At 38.5% G+C, this 14352-nt stretch overlaps 1 pseudogene; it reads right to left on the bottom strand.

Moving 5' to 3' along the window:
* Window positions 1-1584: 1584 nt before the first annotated feature.
* The window catches only part of LOC121492536, a 50108-nt pseudogene continuing 37340 nt past the window's right edge, over window positions 1585-14352 (bottom strand).

Below are 14352 nucleotides of genomic sequence, written 5' to 3'. Positions count from 1 at the left end.
ATTCTTTCACATTTTAAGAAGAGCATACTATCACTTCTCTTATATGTTATTGGTCATGTAGATTCACTGTGGTAGAGAATGGGAAGGAACTCCACAGGGTCTGAATACCAGAAGGTAAGGATCATAAGAATGATCTTGGAAGCTGGCTACCATGAGTATATGTAAGTGTGTGGCTAAGTATATGCATGTGCATGTATGTATATATGTATATAATGTATATTACACACATGCACAAATTAAATAGAAGGATGTTTATAGCAACTATAAATTTGAATGCCCTTAATAATATAGCTTTGCAATATGTGAGTCAAAAATTGATAGAGCTACAAAAAGAAATAGATAAATCTATTATAGTGAAGATTCTTAGCTCATACCCAGTAACAAATAGGCCCCATAGATGAAAATATCAGTAAACCTAAGTTTTGAATAAGACAATTAACAAACTCAGTCTAATGGGCACATATACAGGACCTCATAAAACAGTTGGAGAATGCACATTCTTTTCACACCACTCAGAACCTTATGAAATGTGATTACTTAATAATCCACGATTCAAGTATCAATAATCTTGAATTGGAACCACAATTTCTGACCACAATGCAATTAAAATTCAGATTAATTTGTAAAGAGATGACCATGAAAATCCTATACGCTAGTAAATTTTAAAATGTACTTCTAAATAATTCACAGGCCAAAAAAGAAATCATAATGGGAAATTTAAAATATCTAGACCTGAAAAATAAAAACAAACACTACATATAACAATTTTGGAGAATCAGCTACAGCAATGAAGAGAGGGAAATGTGTAGTTTTAAATTGATAATTTAGAAAAGTCAAAAGACCAAAAGCTAATAAGCTAAGTAGCTATTTGAAAAGCTATAAAAGCAACGATAGAATAGACCTAGTAGTAGTAGAAGTATGGAAATAATCTAGAATACAGTGGAAATAAATGAAATAAAAAACAAAGGTAGAAAAGGATAAAAAAAAAAGCACAAAATTTCCAAGTTACTAATAGAATTAACATATCTATTAACATATCAACAACAAGAGAAGGTACAAAAACACTATGTTGGTAATAATAACTGGTATACAACCCAAGGAACAGTAGAGATTAAAAGGAAACTAAGGAAAAAACTTCATGACGATAATTTTTAAAACAAACGAAAACACATGCCTACAAAAAATTAATTTGCCAGAGTAAACTAAAACAACAAAGCAAAACAAATCCTGAGAAGTCCCTTAGACATATGGAATTTTTTATTTTAAATGGGGTTCTTAGAAAGAAAACAACGGGTCCAGATAATTTTGACGACAAGTTGTAACAAACTTTCAGTGAAAACTCTTCTAGAGAAGAGAATGAACAAGAGCATGTATATATTAAATGATTAATTTCAGAAGCTGGTAGTAACTAACAGAACATACCAGCCAAACATTTTGTGACCTCTTCTGTTAAATATGTGTATAAATAAATTTAATCAACTTAAGGTAACTGTTGGGCTTATTGTGAATTCTATCTGGTTCAGCCAAAGTAATTGAACTTGCCTCAGATGATAAAAGTCCAATAGAACTCAGCTTCAAATTCTCTTATTCATCTTTGTTATAAAAGTGATCATCCTTCTTGTTACATTTTGAACTTTCCAGTAATCTTGTAAGAGTTAGGTTGTTGCCGCAGGCGTAGTAGAGTTTGGTGTCAGCAGCATCCATAAGCTCTACAGAATCACAGGTGGGAGAGACTTCTTGCATTTGCCCATATCAGTACACATTTGCCTCAGTTTTTCCTTTAAATAATCTTAAATGATATGACTGAGTTATAATCCCCCCTCTCTCTGAATTCAAAAGAGAACTGGAATCTGGAATGCAATCTTTATGACAGAGTTTAAGACCAATATATTTAATTGATATAAAATGTAAATTCAGACCTGCATTTCTCTCTCTGTTCTGCATGCCGTTAAAGTTTAGACACAAAAATCTCCCCATTAGTTTATGATACCTGAAAAATCATTTCACTAATCTCACTGTGACCTCTGATGCTCTTGTTGGCATCCCAGGGGCTGTCCTTTTCTTTCACAATCAGGTAAATGATCTCTGCCCCAGAAGTTTATGAATCACAATTGTGGAATTTTTGTTGATTTGTCTATTTTCTCCCTTCTCTCAGTATCTTTTTACTTTCAATGGAGGCATCACTTCCAGCCTCTTCTGTTTTCAACAGACCACAGAATCTTTCCTGCACAGACTCAATTAGGACCTACAGAACTATCATGGGCACAGGGCAATTTACTCAATGTTTTTTGCTCTCATTTCTCACCAGTTAACTGGGAACAATGACTCCTATCATTCAGGGTAGTTGTTGTGAACTGAAAGTGTGTATCTCCACCAAATTCTTATGTTGAAACCGTACCCCGTAGTATGATGGTATTAGGAAGTGAAGCCTTTAGGAGCTTGTTAGGAGTAGATAGGGTCATGAGGGTAGAGCCCTGATCAATGGGATTAGTGCCCTTGTAAGGGTCAGGGGAGAGCTTTGCTTTCTCTCTCTGCTCTCTACCACGTGAGGCTACAACTAGAAGTTAGCAGTCTGTAATCCACAAAGGAGCTGTCAGCAGAACTTGACCATGCTGACACCCCCACCTCAGACTTCTAGTCTCCACAATTGGAAGAATGAAGTTTCTGTTGTTTATAAGATACCCAATCTATGCTATCTCTGTTAAAACAACCAGAATGGATTAAAACGAAGACAGTAGTACAAGCATTCCTTGGAAATATTGTAGGTTCTGTTCCAGACCACCACAATGAAGTAAATGTTGCAATAAAGAGACTCAAATAAATGCTTTGATTTCCCAGAGCATGTAAAAATTATGTTTACATTATACTTTAGTCTATTAAGTGTGCAATAGTATGTCAAGAAAGACAATGTACATACCTTAATTTAAAGATATTTTATTGCTAACAACCACTAACCATTATCTGAGCTTTCAGTGAGTCGTAATCACTGATCACAGATCACCATAATAAATATAATAATGAAAAAGGTTGAAACATTATGAGAGTTACAAAGTGTGACACAGAGACGCAAAGTGAGTAAATGTAGTTGGAAAAATGATTCTGGTAACTTGCTCGATGCGGGGTTGCCAGAAACCTTACAGAATGCAGTATCTGTGAAGTGTGAAAAAGCACAGCATAATAAAATAAAGTACACCTGTAATAAGGTTAGAATGACATTAAGTGCTTACCACGGTGCTTAGAACTCCATAAACACTCAATGCACGCCAATCATTATTCTTATCATAATCCCCATCCCCAAGGCCACGGTCCGTATATTATAGGGATAAATAGATCTTTCAATTTTTTATTGCAATTTCTATGAATTGCCTATTGACCTTGTGCATTTGGTGGCAGGGTATATTATTAGATTTTGAAACATGAATACCCTTTGAGATCTCTGAGAGAAGAAACATAATGTTGATGATTTGTGTCTCTAATTGCCTTTAATGTATCCGTAACCTCTCTGTGAATGAGTATCAAGCCCTTGTGAGATATCTTAGCTACTAGTATGGAAAAGCATCTGACTTTAAGGACCCTCAGCAGTGAGTTGATATTCATAATGCCGCATGAGACCTTTCCTCTGTGATTATTTTACAGACATGTTCAAGGCAGTCTTTCTTATATTTTAGGCCTCTTTGAACCCCGTATCAACACTTGGCATGCTATGGACTAAAACTTTCAAGTGAAAAATTTTTAAGCATTGCTCACTAATAAAAAATAATATTCAAAATTTATGGTGATCATTTAAGTTTGTAAGAGGGATCATGTTGTACGCAATTTTTTTTGTCAAGCCAGTATGATAATGAATAACTTGAGCTGTCGGTCACATCGGTTTCTTTTCTTACTACTTATATCTACACAATTAAAAGACCCAAACTCACAACTATAGATGGCTGAGAATAGCAGTAGGTGTTGGGTTTTATTTCAGATAATTCTAGCTATTATTTGGATTGACGTGGACCCCATATTTTCAAACACCAACATCCGCATTCCACAGCCATTTGCAGTAACCTTTGCTACTGCTCTCATCAGGAGGCGAAGTCTATTCTATCCTCTGTCCCCTATGTCTTAGTTTTCTCTTGCTGTGTAACAAATTACCACACACCACAGCTTAAAGCAACACACGTTTATTATCTCACAGTTTCCTTTGTGTCAATAGTTCAGTGTATTTTAGCTGGGGCCTCTGCTCTGAGTCTAGCACGGCTGAAATCAAGGCACTGGCCAACTGTATCCTCGTGTAGAGGTTTAACAGGGAAAGATTCATTTCTAAGATCCCATTAAGTTATTGGCAGAATTTATTTCCTTCTGGTTGTGGGACTGACATCCACCTGTCTTACCAACTTACTGTCCAGGGACCACTCTTAGCTCCTAGACGGCACCCTCAGATCTCGGCCATGCATCTCCATCATCTCAGCAATGGAGAACCTCCCCTTAATTGAATTGCTCTTCCACTTCTGATCTCTCTAATTTGCCCTTCTGCTGCCAGCAAGAGAAAAATTCCTGCTTTGAAAGGGTTTATATAATTAAGTCAGGCCCACCTAGATAATAGCTCTATCTTCAAGTCAATTGATTAGTAATCTTAGTTATATCTGCAAATCCCTTTGCCATGTAACTAATCCCTTTTCCAAGTAACATCACCATGGGAACAATCCCAGGGGGCAGAGATCATGGGAAGCATCTTGGGAATTCTGTCTACACACTAAATCTGGGGTGGCCTAGGACTTGCTTTGTACGGAGGAATGCGGTCCTAGGCCTCACAAAGCCTTGCAGCTTCCACTTGTGCCCTTTGAAGTGCTCCTTCTTAGAATCCAGCCATCATGCTGAGAACCTTTAAGCTGGCCATGTGGAGGAGAACCAAGATGTCCTGGGGCCAGCCCCAGCTGATTATTATTGTTTCAAGGCACTAGTTTTTGGGGTGGTCTGCTCTGCAGAAATAGAAAACTATTTTCATTTTTATTTTTTTAAAAAATTGTAGGGCTTTCCATTCCTTTTCCTTTTCTTTTATTTTAAAATATTTTATTTATTTATTCATGAGAGACACACAGGGAGAGGCAGAGACACAGGCAGAGAGAGAAGCAGCCTGCCTGCAGGGAGTCTGATATAGGACTCCATCTCAGGACCAAGGATCACACTCTGAACCAAAGGCAGATGTTCAACCACTAAGCCACCCAAGCATCCCTAGAAAACTATTTTTAACTCCATCAGATGCTAACACTGCAGCATTTCACACTCAAAAAATGAAGTTTGAATGCACTGGATTAGAAGAGAGGGTAAATGGATTCCTCATTCATTCTTTGGTCACAATAGAATTTGAAAGTGATTGATTCCCTGCTGCAGCTTTTAAATATAAGTTAAAATATGCCAAATAATACATCATTGATTGATTTCCAGAGTGTGTGAAAAATTGTCAATAAAAGTTTATTTCAAGAGTTAGTGAAAACCTAAGGTTTCAGAAATTGAGCCAATTGTACATAATTCAGTTCTCTAAAAATGTTGATATTTTATTCTCAACATTAAGAATCTGGATAATTCTTACACTGCCCATGGGAATGGAAGCTGGCACAGCTACTCTTAAAAACAGTATGGAAAAAAAAAAAAACAGTATGGAGTTTCCTCAAAAAGATAAAAATAAAGCTACCCTATGATCCAGCAATTGCACTACCAGATATTTACCCAAAGGATGCAAATGTAGTGATCTGAAGGGGCACCTGCACCCTATTGTTTATAGCAGCAGTGTCTGCAATAGCCACACTATGGAAAGAGCCCAGATGTCCCATCAACAGATGAATGGATAAAGAAGATGTGGTGTATATATACAATGGAATACTACTCAGTTATCAGAGAAAATGAAATCTTACTATTTGCAACAATGTGGATGGGCCTAGAGGGTATAATGCTAAGCAAAATAAGTCAATCAGGAAAGACAATTATGATTTCACTCATACGTGGTATTTAAGAAACAAAACAGAGGATCATAGGGGAAGGAAGGGAAAAGTAAAACAAGATGAAATCAGAGAGGGAGACAAACCTTAAGAGACTCTTAACTATAGGAAATAAACTGAGGGTTGCTGGAGCCGAGGTGAGTGGGGGGATGGGGTTACTGGTTGATGAGCATTATGAGGGCACTTGATGTAATGAGTGCTGGGTGTTGTACACAACTGATGGATCACACTCTATCTCTGAAACTAATAATATATTATATATTAATTAATTGAACTTAAATTTAAAAGAAAGAAAGAAAGAAAAGAAAGAAAGAAAGAAAGAAAGAAAGAAAGAAAGAAAGAAAGAAAGAAAGAAAGAAATTAGTTTTATCCAAGTAACATGCAGTAGCATGCAGTATTTTTAAACCTACATGGGTTAGTGTTAAGATTTATAGAAATCAAAAATTTTTTAAGATTTTATTTATTCATGAGAGACACACAGAGAGAGACAGAGACATAGGCAGAGGGAGAAGCAAGCTCCCTGCCAGGAGCCTGATGTGGGACTTGATCCCAGGACCCTGGGATCACAACCTGAGCTGAAGGCAGATGCTCAACCACTGTGCCCCTAGAAATCAAAATATTAATTCACATAATTTCAAACTAAAGTCAAACGTAATACATCTAGAGTAATGATTTTTTAAAAATTTGGGTAATTGACTTAATGCCTAAAGTTAGTTCAAGTCAGTTTCAGACATATTTTGCTCCTCCTGATATTTCCTTGAATGACACATCCAAACCCTTAGTTACTTATTTTACCTCAGCCACAACCAAAGCCACCAAACTTTACTGTGGCCTACTTGATTCTGCTTCTTGGGTCTGACTAGCCTCTCACTGAAAGTTGGGTCACTCCCCTTGCTGCTATCCTGCATCCAAGCTAACCACCCTTGTTCCCGGGAATTCTGGTTCCTCCTGTCACTTCTAGACCTGAACAAATACTGTACCACAGGACTTCCCATAGTCCCCAAAGGAGCTTGTATTAGTCAGGGTTCTCCAGAGAAAGGGAAAAATAGGGTCTGTGTGCATGTATGTGATTTCTGAAACAAACTGATCAGAGTAGTCCTTGTAACGTATTTACAACTTTAAGAACATAATGATTATTACGAATGAAATGAGATTCATGGGGAAAATCATATTTAATTAATTAATACATCTCACATTTTAAGTGTATGTGCAACAGTTTATTAGGTTTGCCTAAGTCCTTAAGGTATGATAAGTTTCAGATACCAAAAGTTCTGAGACTACCATGTAGAAACTTAATAATTTTATTTTTTCTTAAGTTTGTATTTATTTATTTATTTATTTATTTATTTATTTTTATAATACATTTATTTTTTATTGGTGTTCAATTTACCAACATACAGAATAACACCCAGTGCTCATCCCGTCAGGTGCCCCCCTCAGTGCCCGTCACCCATTCACCCCCACCCCCCGCCCTCCTCCCCTTCCACCACCCCTAGTTCGTTTCCCAGAGTTAGGAGTCTTTATGTTCTATCTCCCTCTCTGATATTTCCTACACATTTCTTCTCCCTTCCCTTATATTCTCTTTCACTATTATTTATATTCCCCAAATGAATGAGAACATACACTGTTTGTCCTTCCCCGATTGACTTACTTCACTCAGCATAATACCCTCCAGTTCCATCCACGTTGAAGCAAATGGTGGGTATTTGTCATTTCTAACGGCTGAGTAATATTCCATTGTATACATAGACCACATCTTCTTAATCCATTCATCTTTCGATGGACACCGAGGGTCCTTCCACAGTTTGGCTATTGTGGACATTGCTGCTATAGACATCGGGGTGCAGGTGTCCCGGCGTTTCATTGCATCTGAATCTTTGGGGTAAATCCCCAACAGTGCAATTGCTGGGTCGTAGGGCAGGTCTATTTTTAACTCTTTGAGGAACCTCCACACAGTTTTCCAGAGTGGCTGCACCAGTTCACATTCCCACCAACAGTGTAAGAGGGTTCCCCTTGCTCCGCATCCTCTCCAACATTCGTGGTTTCCTGCCTTGTTAATCTTCCCCATTCTCACTGGTGTGAGGTGGTATCTCATTGTGGTTTTGATTTGTATTTCCCTGATGGCAAGTGATGCAGAGCATTTTCTCATGTGCATGTTGGCCATGTCCATGTCTTCCTCTGTGAGATTTCTCTTCATGTCTTTTGCCCATTTCATGATTGGATTGTTTGTTTCTTTGGTGTTGAGTTTAAGAAGTTCTTTATAGATCTTGGAAACTAGCCCTTTATCTGATACGTCATTTGCAAATATCTTCTCCCATTCTGTAGGTTGTCTTTTAGTTTTGTTGACTGTATCCTTTGCTGTGCAAAAGCTTCTTATCTTGATGAAGTCCCAATAGTTCATTTTTGCTTTTGTTTCTTTTGCCTTCGTGGATGTATCTTGCAAGAAGTTACTGTGGCTGAGTTCAAAAAGGGCGTTGCCTGTGTTGTCCTCTAGGATTTTGATGCAATCTTGTCTCACATTTAGATCTTTCATCCATTTTGAGTTTATCTTTGTGTATGGTGAAAGAGAGTGGTCCAGTTTCATTCTTCTGCATGTGGATGTCCAGTTTTCCCAGCACCATTTATTGAAGAGACTCTCTTTCTTCCAATGGATAGTCTTTCCTCCTTTATCGAATATTAGTTGACCATAAAGTTCAGGGTCCACTTCTGGGTTCTCTATTCTGTTCCATTGATCTATGTGTCTGTTTTTGTGCCAGTACCACACTGTCTTGATGACCACAGCTTTGTAGTACAACCTGAAATCTGGCATTGTGATGCCCCCAGATATGGTTTTCTTTTTAAAAATTCCCCTGGCTATTCGGGGTCTTTTCTTTTTTTTTTTTTTTAATTTTTTAAATTTATTATTTATGATGGTCACACACACACACACACACACACACACACACACACACACACAGAGAGAGAGAGAGAGAGAGAGGCAGAGACATAGGCAGAGGGAGAAGCAGGCTCCATGCACCGGGAGCCTGATGTGGGATTCGATCCCAGGTCTCCAGGATCACGCCCTGAGCCAAAGGCAGGCGCCAAATCTCTGCGCCACCCAGGGATCCCTCGGGGTCTTTTCTGATTCCACACAAATCTTACAATAATTTGTTCTAACTCTCTGAAGAAAGTCCATGGTATTTTGATAGGAATTGCATTAAACGTGTAAATTGCCCTGGGTAACATTGACATTTTCACAATATTGATTCTGCCAATCCATGAGCATGGAATATTTTTCCATCTCTTTGTGTCTTCCTCAATTTCTTTCAGAAGTGTTCTATAGTTTTTAGGGTATAGATCCTTTACCTCTTTGGTTAGGTTTATTCCTAGGTATCTTATGCTTTTGGGTCCAATTGTAAATGGGATTGACTCCTTAATTTCTCTTTCTTCAGTCTCAGTGTATAGAAATGTCACTGATTTTTGGGCATTGATTTTGTATCCTGCCACGCTACCAAATTGCTGTATGAGTTCTAGCAATCTTGGGGTGGAGGCTTTTGGGTTTTCTATGTAGAGTATCATGTCATCTGTGAAGAGGGAGAGTTTGACTTCTTCTTTGCCAATTTGAATGCCTTTAATGTCTTTTTGTTGTCTGATTGCTGAGGCGAGGACTTCCAGTACTATGTTGAATAGCAGTGGTGAGAGTGGACATCCCTGTCTTGTTCCTGATCTTAGGGGAAAGGCTCCCAGTGCTTCCCCATTGAGAATGATATTCGCTGTGGGCTTTTCGTAGATGGCTTTTAAGATGTTGAGGAAAGTTCCCTCTATCCCTACACTCCGAAGAGTTTTGATCAGGAATGGATGCTGTATTTTGTCAAATGCTTTCTCTGCATCTAATGAGAGGATCATATGGTTCTTGGTTTTTCTCTTGCTGATATGATGAATCACATTGATTGTTTTACGAGTGTTGAACCAGCCTTGTGTCCCGGGGATAAATCCTACTTGGTCATGGTGAATAATTTTCTTAATGTGCTGTTGGATCCTATTGGCCAGTATCTTGTTGAGAATTTTTGCATCCATGTTCATCAGGGATATTGGTCTGTAATTCTCCTTTTTGGTGGGGTCTTTGTCTGGTTTTGGAATTAAGGTGATGCTGGCCTCATAGAACGAATTTGGAAGTACTCCATCTCTTTCTATCTTTCCAAACAGCTTTAGTAGAATAGGTATGATTTCTTCTTTAAACGTTTGATAGAATTCCCCTGGGAAGCCATCTGGCCCTGGACTTTTGTGTCTTGGGAGGTTTTTGATGACTACTTCAATTTCCTCCCTGGTTTATTGGCCTGTTAAGGTTTTCTATTTCTTCCTGTTCCAGTTTTGGTAGTTTGTGGCTTTCCAGGAATGCGTCCATTTCTTCTAGATTGCCTAATTTATTGGCATATAGCTGTTCATAATATGTTTTTAAAATCGTTTGTATTTCCTTGGTGTTGGTAGTGATCTCTCTTTTCTTATTCATGATTTTGTTAATTTGAGTCTTCTCTCTCTTCTTTTTTATTCCTTTATTTAGAGAGAGAGCATGCACTCAAGTGAGGGAGGAGGAGAGGGAGTGAGAGAATCCTTAGCAGACTCCATGCTGAGTGTGGAGCCCAACACGGTGCTCAATCCCACAACCCCCAGACCACCACCTGAGCTGAAATCAAGAGTCAGAGCTCAACCAGCTGAGCCACCCTGGCATCCCACCATGTAGAAACTTTAAAGTAGATGTTCAGGAACCAATAGAATCTTCTATAATGATGAAAATGTTCTATGTCTATGATTTCCATTATGGTAGCCACTAGTCACATGTAACTACTGAGCACATGACATACATGTGACTGATTTTTAAATTTTATTTCGTTTGACTAATTTACATTGGAAAAGTGGAGTATAGAACAGACCCTTCACCCACACAGAGTATAGACAGACTGAGAGAGTTATGATGTGCATTCCCCAACTGCCCCCAAGGAATGGAGCTAGTGGGTGGATGCCTCTAAACCCAGAGGAAGACAAGGTCTGTTCCAGAAATAAAGGATGAGAGTGGGGCTGGGTAGCCGTGAATAAAAGTTTAGTGGGGCCAAGACTGGCTGCATGGTTCCCGAGGCCTTGTTGTGAAAAGAGAGAAAGGTGTGGATACCTATCTCACACACTGTCCAACAAAATATCCTGGAGGGGTGGTGAGGGCCTTACAGAGATTTCTGGAGAGATTCCCCATATTTCCAGGGGCTATAAAAGGAGCAAGGATTTAAGATATGGTTTCTCAGGGAAAGAAGTTGCATATAAAAGATGTCTGATTGGGAGGTCTCTGAAGAAACCACAAAGGTTACCCACACTCCTCCTCCTTGTTTTTGGCGTCCCAATTTTGTTCAGGTATCTAGTAGCCAGTGGCTTCAAGTTAAACTGGATTCCTCCTCTGCAGCAAGAGGTGCATCTTGTTTAGCATAAGCCAATTATGTAACTCCAACCCTTGCCAGTGATTTCTCTAGGAGTGAGACTTGGCTTAGTTTCAGCCAATAAGATATTAATGCAGAAATTCTGGGAAAGATTTTTTTTACTCTCAAAAAGAGAGAGATACAAGAAGAAAAAATGCTGTTTAAGGTAGGATCCAGGTTGTGAGGCTTGAAGCTTATCCAATTTGGGGGCCCTCTTTAAGAAAAAAGGCATAGGGATACCTGGGTGGCACAGCGGTTTAGCGCCTGCCTTTGGCCCAGGGCGCGATCCTGGAGACCCAGGATCGAATCCCACGTAGGGCTCCCAGGGCATGGAGCCTGCTTCTCCCTCTGCCTGTGTCTCTGCCTCTCTCTCTCTCTCCCTGTGATGACTATCATAAATAAATAAGTAAAAAAGAAAAAAGGCATAAAATTGTTTTGCTTTTTTACAGTTTACAACAGTATATGATCAAGTGAATACATACATTGCAAGGGTACTTTTCTAGGGCCTTGGAAAGAGCCTGTGAATGTGAAGAGTTCTAAGGGTTAAGCTTCTTTAGTTTCATGGTAAATCACCACTGGCAGGGATCCCTTGGTGGCGCAGTGGTTTAGTGCCTGCATTTGGCCCAGGGCGCGATCCTGGAGACACAGGATCCAGTCCCACGTCGGGCACCCGGTGCATGGAGCCTGCTTCTCCCTCTGCCTGTGTCTCTGCCTGTCTCTCACTCACTGTGTGCCTATCATAAATAAATAAAATTAAAAAAAGAAAAATCACCACTGGCAGCCTTTTACTTTTTTGGAAAACTTGACTTCATGGGATGACTGGAACTATGGCAGCCGTCTTGAGACCATGAGAAAAACTGGATTAAAGTGACAGCCAGCAAATGGGTGTCACTGGGTGTCTCAGCGGTTGAGCACCTGCCCCTGGCTCAGGGCGTGATCCGGAGGTCTCAGGATCAAGTCCCCACATCAGGCTCCCTGCCTGGAGCCTGCTCCTCCCTCTGCCTATGACTCTGCCTCTCTTTGTGTGTGTCTTTCATTAATAAATAAATAAAATCTTAAGAAAAGAAAGCGACAGCCAACACACTGAGGAAGGCACAGTTCAAAGATGAAACAAATTGTATTGGAATCACAACACCTGAATTTCTCAATCTTGGAACTCTTTTTAAGTGCATGCTTTTTTCATGAAAAATTATAAACATGTTTATGGTTTAGGCCACTCTTCAGTAATCTCTAGGAAAAAGTAATCTGTAGGCAAAAAATCCAAGCAAAAACAACTACCACCTACCTTCTCCATTGTTTCATGCACATGCACACACATGTACAAATATGTGGAAACAGTATAACCTTAAATATGTGGAAAGGAGACAATCTCAGGGTATGGCATGGTGTCTACCTCAATTAGCTTAATGAAAAATTAACTCACTATCCTAGCTTTTCTTATTAGCTGTCTACCCAGTGGAAACTCCACCATAGTATTTGGGAAGCACTAGTCTACAACAGTGCTACTCAAAGTGTGGTCGATAGGTTAGTGACAGTCCATGAACTGTTGATTACCAGTGTATGAGATAAGCACAGAAATTGAGAGTAAGAATTTAGAAATTTTTCATATCACTTCAAGATTTGACAGAGTAATTTTATGTCGGTTCAAAGTAATAATTTAACATTTTGGGAGCTTATACTTTGCATATCTTTGTTTTTTTTAATTTAAATATATCTTTTAAATTTTACTTAATAGTTTTAGATTTACAGAAAAATTATGAACTAGTACATATACCCTACACCTATTATTAATACCTGACATTAGTATGGTACATTTGTTATAATTCATAAACCAATATTGATACATGATTATTAATGAATCCATACTTCATCGAGATTTTCTTAGTTTTACTTTTTTCTGTTTCATTGGTCCTTTTTCTGTTCCAGAATCCTATCTAGGATGCCACATTACATTTAGTTGTCATGTCTCCTTAGGCTCTTCTTGTCTGTGACAGTTTTTCAGACTCTGCTTGGTTTTTTTAAGATTTTATTTTATTTTATTTTATTTCATTTTATGGAGAGAGAGACCGAGATAGTAAGAGAAAGCATAAGCGTCAAGGAGAGGGAGAAGCAGATACCCCATTGAGCAGGGAGCTGGACACAGCGCTTTATCCGAGGATCCTGGGATCATGACCTGAGCCAAAGGCAAATGCCTAACCAACTGAGCCACCCAGGCACCCCCAGACTTTGCTTGTTTTTGATGGCCTTTTTGATGACAGTTTTGAGGAGAACTGGTCAGATATTTATAGAATGTCCTTTAATTTAGATTTGTCTTATGTTTCTCTCATAATTAGTCTGTTATTAATTTCATTTTTCTAGGGTTTTTTTTGTATTTTATGAAAGTATCAATCTGCAACAGATTAGAAAAACCTTTATTACAGATAGTTTGAGAATTGGTCTTAACCACTATTATTCCAGTCTTAGCATTTAAAAGTGTAAAACAATTTCTCCTAATGAAACTATTGGGTTATCTTGCAATACCATTTTTTTTCTGAATCAAAGTATTAGGAGTGGGGGCTTCTCAATTTGAATCTTAAGACAAGGTAAATTACTTTTTCAGAAAATTATCTTTTTGGCTATTCAGAGTGTGTCAGTAAATGCATGATGGCTTACAAAGCATTTGAAAGAACACGCAAAAACTTTCAACCATAAATGAACGTGATTTTTCTGAATCAAGATCTTTATTCAAGGGGCTTTCATAAAATATAAGCCAGAGGCCTTAGAGGTATCATACAAATCTGAATATAGCTATAGTGGCCACTCATCCACATTTTGCTTTGTTTTGCTTCCTTGCCAGCTGTTTCGTTTTCCTTCTTCTCTCTTAATTTCACCATTCCAAGTACTTTAAGCATTGCCAACCAAACTTTCTCCATTATATCACATTCCTCAGT

This window comes from Vulpes lagopus, chromosome 6, assembly GCF_018345385.1.
Source record: "Vulpes lagopus strain Blue_001 chromosome 6, ASM1834538v1, whole genome shotgun sequence".
Classification (NCBI taxonomy): domain Eukaryota; kingdom Metazoa; phylum Chordata; class Mammalia; order Carnivora; family Canidae; genus Vulpes; species Vulpes lagopus.
The sequence above is the reverse complement of the archived record's forward strand: the minus strand, read 5'-3'. Positions and strand labels throughout refer to the sequence as shown.